An 8309-nucleotide genomic window follows, 5' to 3' on the forward strand; every position below is an offset into this window, starting at 1 on the left:
TATGTGTGCATGCATACATATATATGTAAATACATATATGATAACAACTATGGCATATGCATAGAAAAAATACTTGGAACAACAACAAGATGCTAATAACTGTTAGATTGGACAGGTAAAATAATCGTAATTTGCCTTTTTTTCTATTTGTTAAATTTCATTTAAAATATGCAGGTTTTAAATAACTTTTATATTTAAAAACTTAGGTGTGAGAACAAAAAGAAAATTAGGCATATTTATCTAAATGTTCTGGTACTACTTTTCCAGAAATTTGTTCCTTAAGAATAAAATATGTGCATCTTAGGCAATGAGCCATATTTTCAGCCTCCTAAGATGTTTCCTCCAAATATTAACTGATGAAATTCCAGAGAAAGAATGTTCCCTCTTTGGATTAGTTTTTACTCTTTGGGAACAAGTATAACTCTTTCTTGATATGGGATGTCATTTAGGGGACAAAACTCAAAACACTTATTTATGGGATATACACTTAATGGCTAGCAGTTAAGTGTGGTCCTTTCCAAAGGTTCTAACTTGCTCCTATGGTAAACTTTATTCACACATTCTATAAAGTAATACAAAAGGAAGGAAAATGCTACAACTTTAAATACTGTTACAACTCTCACATATATTTTGTCATTCCTATTAGGAACTTCTTGACAGAATGGCTGTCATTTCAGTCCCTGAATTCCCCAGAGCACAACCTCATCTTTGATTTGGTAACTCTACAGCTGTGACCACATCATTTAATCTGTTTGACAGGTTGACCACATGATTATCAGTACCGACTCTAAGGCCTGCCAAAGACCTCCCGTGAATTCTCTGAGTCAGATCAGTTCAGGCAAATATTTAAAATATCATCCTTACTTTTCAAGGATTGATTCTGAGTTTAATTTAAACATGTTTTTTAATTTCCTCTAAACATCTGGGGAAATGTGCATGTGGGTTAGATATTCAATAAGACAAAAATACATGGAAAGGCAGAAATCGCTGGCTTTATAAAAAAATCAAGTGACAAAACAGTGAGGTGTGATCTCAGAACAAAAATACATACATGCATAACTGGTAGGAGGTCCGGAACCAGTGGTGGGATTCAGCCGGTTCACATCGGTTTGGCAAAACCAATACCTAATTTTTTTGTTGAGTTCGGCAAACCAGTTGTAAAATGGCACTTGTAGCCAGGGTTCTCTCTAAGGTGGGCACCTGGGCAGCTGCCCAGTGTGGAAATCACAAATTCACATTCCTTACTCTGTTTTAATGTTCATCTGCACAACAGCGTATTCTAAGCACCCATAGTAATGTTCGTTTTGTCCATAGGTGAAAAAAAGTTGCAGATGAAGGCACCAATCAAGAAACAATATGCAAATATCTTAAATAACAGTTTTATTGCTTTTTGTCAGGTATCATTTAATATTTTTTCATTAATATTTTTAAACTTTCTTATAACATAATCTAGTTTTGTGTACCTCTTTTATTATTCTTATTTAAGTATTAAATGCATGAAATAATAAACTACCTTTTGGTATATCATTTTTTCATACTTAAAATGGTTATTAGGGTAGAGAACCAGTTGTTAAATTATTTGAACCCACTACTGTCTGGAACCATACACAAGGAAGGGCTTATCTCTGGATAATAAAAAGTGTTTTTATATTCTTTTTATTTCTTTTTGCTTAATTTTTTTTTACTTTCTATAATACACAAATACTGTGTTTGCAATAATAAAAGATTATTTTCAATTTTAAAAAACCTCCCCTTCAGTTTAAAAATAGATTGTGCAGTTCCTGGTGCTGGTTACATACGATATTCAGAATAAAATGCCAGAACCCATTAGAAAGCCAGAAATGTGGGAACAGCCTCCTCTTAAGTAAGGAATTTAAATTCAAAAGAAACTCTCATGGGAAAAAGTTGCTCTTGCAAGATTCCCTGTCCAAGTTTGCCAGTTCAAAGGTTTAACTCATTTTGCATAAGATTTGGATTAATAAATAAATTTTAGGGTTGTTTACAGAAACCAAATTCATATTCTCATCATTTTGATGTTACCCATCATCAATCACAACCTCCTAATAAAAATTTCCTGGCTACCACTCTACATTCTCGAATCTGTTGATAGCATCCCCTTTAAAATATAACAGCTAGCTACGCTAGTGATATTTAACTTTTTTTTAATATTTTAATAACCCTGAACAGTCCTCTGTTAGAGTTAAATAGATGAGTAAAGGTAAATTATTCATTGACTGCTTCAGCAGTAATGATTCTAAAGCAGCTGTTATTTACCTGGGCAACAGTCCTCAAATTAAAATAATGCTCTGAGTCAACTCCAGGCCCCATGCTGCTACTCCTTATGTTTAACAGATAGGTTGTAGCAGCTCCAAAAAAGCACTGTGGGCCAAGGAGTAAATAACCATTTTCAAAAGTGTAATTATATACTGTATTTATATTATAATCAGAGATATGATGAGCAGGTAAATAATTAAAAGTGACAGGTCTGAAACTAAATAAAATGACTCCCAAGGAAACAAAAGGCACTTTAGACCACCTTTAAAGCAATATTCAGATGCATAGAAAATATTATTTTTCTCTTCACCCCCAAGAGAAAGAAGTGTATAGAAATAATTATATATCTCCCCTGTACCCTCCAAATTAAAGGTTTGCACCTAGAAGTAAAATAAAATTGACTGTGCCAATCTTAAACACACCCTCTTTGACATTGATAGAGGATTTCCTTGCTTAGAATGACTCTTACTATTGCATGAGATTTTAAAATTGGAACACACAGAAAGCCTGTGTTTTTCAGAGTAGGGTGGGGAGTTTGGGGAAGCACATGATTGGCTCTCCCACAAGTCTCTGCTGGGTCTTTGAATTCTCTCCATGTTAAAAATAAATGGGTGTGTGGATTCTGATTCTGCCATAGCAGTGTGATCCCATGATAGCCTATCCCTCCTACTGATTACAAATAAAAACTCTGACAAAAATATGGGGGTGAATAAACTACCTAAGGACCGTGAAGCAACAAAGCAGATGGATTGGACAGGGGTGGGGTGGGGGATTCTTTTTCCCTCTTTCCTTACACAGCTTTCTCCTGAGATCAGGCACCAGTTTCAGAGCAGTGGTTGCTAGAGGCAGTTAAAATTTCAATATAAATATGTCTTTCTAGCCAGAAGAACCAGGAAATGTTGACCCTGTGGGGTGGAGTGAGTGGGAGAAATGCCAGAGGAGAAAGAAATAGAAAAAGAGATCCCCTAATTTTGTGTATGAACTCTTGGCTCAGTCCACCATCTGAGCTGAGCCTGCAAACTACAGACTCAAACCCACACAGGAAAGACTTTGAGAACCTAAATGAGATAGGAACTTCCCAGAGAAGTCTTACACCAGGGGTCCCCAAACTTTTTCCACAGGGGGCCAGTTCACTGTCCCTCAGACCGTTGGAGGGCCAGACTATAAAAAAAAACTATGAACAAATCCCTATGCACACTGCACGTGTCTTATTTTAAAGTAAAAAAACAAAACGGGAATAAATACAATATTTAAAATAAAGAACAAGTAAATTTAAATCTACAAACTGACCAGTATTTCAATGGGAACTATGGGCCTGCTTTTGGCTAATGAGATGGTCAATGTGCTCCTCTCACTGACCACCAATGAAAGAGGTGTCCCTTCCAGAAGTGCGGTAGGAGCCGGATAAATGGCGTCAGGGGGCCGCATGCGGCCCGCGGGCCGTAGTTTGGGGACCCCTGTCTTATACTAACCCCTGAACTACACATGTGCATGACAGACCCAAAGAGGCACAAGACAGACATACCACTGAACTGAGATGTAAACCCCTGCTCACTAAGCCAAAAGAAGAATTTAGGGTCAGAGTCTAACTGGGCTGACTGTCTGCTAAAGCAAACACATCAACACTCTCCTGAAGATTATGAAAGGACTCAGGATCTGTACATTACATTCTCAGCATTCAGAATACAATCAGGAATTACCTGACAACCAGAGAAACAAGAAGATACAATCAATTCTCAAAAGGAAAACATAGGCAGATGCCAACCTCAACATGACTTAAATGTTGAAACTACCAACCACTTTAAAGGAGCTATTATAGCAGGGGTAGGGAATCTTTTTGGCTGAGAGAGCCATGAATGCCACATATTTTAAAATGTAATTCTGCTAGAGCCATACAACGACCCGTGTACATTACGCATTATCCAATAAAAATTTGGTGTTGTCCCGGAGGACAGCTGTGATTGGCTCCAGCCACCCACAACCATAAACATGAGCGGTAGGAAATGAATGGATTGTAATACATGAGAATGTTTTATATTTTTAACGTTATTTTTTTTATTAAAGATTTGTCTGCAAGCCAGATGCAGCCATCAAAAGAGCCACATCTGGCTTGCGAGCCATAGGTTCCCGACCTCTGTATTATAGCCTGACCTGTGGTGACACAGTAAATAAAGCAGCAACCTCAAATGCTGAGGTCGTGGGTTCAAAACTACAGGCTCGCCTGGTCAAAGCACATGTAGGAGTTGATGTTTCCTGCTCTTCCCCCACTTCTCTCTCTCTTTCTCTGTTCTCTATAATAAATAAAAAATATATTTTTTAAAAAGGCACTATTATAATTATGATCCATGAGGTAAAGGAAACCACATGGAAAATGAATGAAAAGACAGAAATTCTCAGCAGAGAAATAGAAACTATATAAAAAAAATCCAATTGGAAATTTTGGAACTGAAAAATACTGTATCTGAAATTTAAAAAGGAAAAAAAAAGCACTGGGTGCTCTTCCATGGGAGGCCTGCTTGCCACCATGGGGCTGCTGCCCTGTTTCCAGAGATCCCTGGAGTCCCAGAAGTTTTTTGAGTACTCAACGCCAATATCCACAGGCAAAGACAACAGCCTTTGCCATCACTGCAATTAAGGCTGTGAGGGGAAGATTTGCTCAGTGGTGCTGAGGAAAGCAGACATGGACTTCACCAAGAGGGCAGGAGGGCTCACGAAAGATGAGCTGGAGTGTGCGATCACCATCATGCAGAATCAACGCCAATAAAAAATTCCAGACTGGTTCTTCTTGGGCAGAAAGATGAGAAGGATGGAAAGTACTGCCAGGTTGTGGCCAATGGTCTGGACAACAAGTTCCGTGAAGACCTGGAGTGACGGAAGGAAATTCAGGCCCAGAGAGCTGCACCACTTCTGAGGTCTTTGTGTTCAAAACCAGCAGTCCTAGGTCACAAACACTGCACTGTGGGTATTTCCATTAATAAATGGTTTATACACCCCCTCCAAAAATTTCAGTGGATGGGCTCAATAGCAAAACGTAAGGGAAAATGAAACTAGATCCACAGAAATTACCCAAACTAAAGAACAGAAAGAAAAAAAAAATTTTTTTAATAGACACAAGTTTCCAGACCATTAAGACAATACCGGCCCTGGCCGGTTGTCTCAGTGATAGAGCATTGGCCTGGCGTGCAGGAGTCCCAGGTTCGATTCCTGGCCAGGGCACACAGGAGAGGCACCCATCTACTTCTCCACCCCTCCCCCTCTCCTTCCTCTCTGTCTCTCTCTTCCCCTCCTGCAGCCAAGGCTCCATTGGAGCAAAAGTTGGCCCCGGGTGCTGAGGAATGGCTCTATGGCCTCTGCCCCAGGCGCTAGACTGGCTCTGGTTGCAACAGAGCAACACCTCAGAGGGGCAGAGCATCGCCTCCTAGTGGGCATGCCCAGTGGTTCCCAGTCGGGCGCATGCAGTAGTCATCTGACTGCCTCCCGGTTTCCAACTTCAGAAAAATCCAAAAAAAAAAAAAAAAAAAGACAATACCAACAATCCTTGGATTGTAATTCTATAAGACAATTACTGTAACTAATAAATGAATTTATAGCAAGATGCAGGGCTCAGGGTTAATATACAAGGTTAATATTAATTCTATTCTTACATACTTCCAGTAAACAATTAGAAAATAAAATTTTCAAAACTTCTACTTACAGTATCGCCAAAAGTAATAAAATACTTAAGAATAAATCTAACAAAAGGTGACTAAGACGTCTATACTAAAAACTAGAAAACATTGCTAAAGAAAGTTAATGAAGATTTAAATAAATGGAAAGATACAGTATACTTATGGAATGACTCATTTTTAAGATGTTAATATCTCTCTAATGAACTTCATACAATAGCAATAAAAATTTCAGCAGGGTTTTGTTGCTATTACTGTTTTTGTAGAAATTGGCAACCTGATTATAAAATTTATATGATAATGCAAAGAATCTAGAATAATCAAAGGCATTAAGGAGAAAAAAGAGAAAAGCAAAATTGGAGGACTTCTCCTACCTGATTTCAATATTTACTATAAAGCTACAAAAATAAAGTGTTTGATATTGCCATATGGATTATGTCAATTGTTCTTTTTACAAAGGTACCAATTCAGAAAGGAAAATCATTTGAACAAATAGTGCTAGACCAAATGAATATCTTTTGGAAAAACTGAATTATCTATCCTTCAAATCATGCCCTAAAATTAACTCAAAATAGGTCATTGACTTATATGTAAACCTCAAACCATAAAACTTCTAGAAGAAAACATAAGAGAAAATCTTTGCAACCTTGGATAAGGCACATTTCCTAGATGGGGCATCAAAATTATAAATCATAAAAGAAAAAAAAGAAAATTGGACATGATCAAAATTTAAAACTTTGTTCTTCATAAGAAAGGAAAAAGCTGACCACAGAGAGAAAATATTCAGAACATACATCAAAGGACTTTTACTTGGAATTTAGGAAAAAAATCTTACAATTCAGTAATAAGAAGCCCTAAAACCCAGTTTTTTAAATGCACAAAGTATTTAAACAGACATTTCACCAAAAAAGATACACAGATGGGTAATAAGCACATGCAAAGATGTTCAGCATCATTATTCACCAGTAAAATTCAATTTAAAGCAGCAATGAGATACTATTACACATCCATTAGGTTGGGTGAAATTAAAAAGCCTGAGCATGCCAAAGGATAGCGTGGTCATGGAGCAACTAAAACTCTCATACATTGCTGGTAAGAGTGTAAACTGATACAACCAGCTTGGAATATATTTTTGCAATTTCTAAAAAAAAATTTGAACATACACCTACCAAAGACCAAGGCATTCCACTCCTCAATATTTACCCAAAAGAAACAAAGACATTTTCTACACAAAGACCTGTGCATGAAGGTTCTTCTCAGCTTTATTTGTAATAGCCCCACACTTGAAATAACCCAAACATCCATCAACAGTGAATGGGATAAACCACTTGTTATATATCTATACAAAGTAATACTACTTAATAAAAAGGGGTTAACTATTGAGACATAAAACAACATGAACAAACCTAAAAATCACTATGCAGAATGAAAAAATTCAAGCAAAAAAAATATACACTGTTTTATCCGCTTTATATAGAATTATAGACAAATTAAACTATAGATGACAGAAAGCAGATCAGTGGTGGCCTGGGGAAATGGATTACAAAGAGTCTCAGTGAAAGTTGAAAATGATGAAAATGTTATATTGATTATGGTGGTTACACGGGTATATACAGATGTGAAACAGATCAAATTGTACAGTTCAAATAGGTGCATTTTATTGTACCTCAATAAAATTATACCAAAAATAAGAGGGTAAAAGGAGAATTCAGCTTACTGGCAAAGGCAATGGGTAGCTCTATGGTTTCTGTTTCCCAGCCATGTGGTAGACTAGATAACCTAATCACCTCACTGTAAAACATTTAGAAATGATAAACTTCTAACAAACATTCTCAAGTGTATATTGACTTCACTGGAAAGGAAGGCACCCAAGTTTGGTCTACCCTTGGAGAGTAGGAGGGGAGAGGTTGCTGGTCCCTTCGTTCAGCTAGGGGCTTTGGTATAAACAGGCATTCGGGAACAAGGACTTGGCCCTCACAGGGTAGGATTTAGGACTGAGACTCCCACATTGCTGAGAGCACCAAAGAGCTACATCCTCAGTGGAAAGTTGCTCCAGGGAAAAAAATTCACTTGCTGGCCCATGATGAAAATAAGGAAGCTCTTCTTCCTTGGGAGAGGTCTCCTCTGAAAACACGTAACCACAGCTTATCCTCATGTGGATTTAGGATTTGGATTTCTACTACCTCTGTAGTGACATAAACCCAAAGGAGAGAAATTAACTTAAAATAGGTGGTCCAGCCTGGCTATTTTCTTAGGCACCTAGCAGAAATAAACAGAGCTTCTTGGTATGGCAAAATCCTGAGTCAAGCCTCACAGGATTTTGCCAATAACACCCCGGCTGGAAGTGGACTCTTAATACAAAGAAAGTCA

Source organism: Saccopteryx bilineata, chromosome 4, assembly GCF_036850765.1.
Source record: "Saccopteryx bilineata isolate mSacBil1 chromosome 4, mSacBil1_pri_phased_curated, whole genome shotgun sequence".
Classification (NCBI taxonomy): domain Eukaryota; kingdom Metazoa; phylum Chordata; class Mammalia; order Chiroptera; family Emballonuridae; genus Saccopteryx; species Saccopteryx bilineata.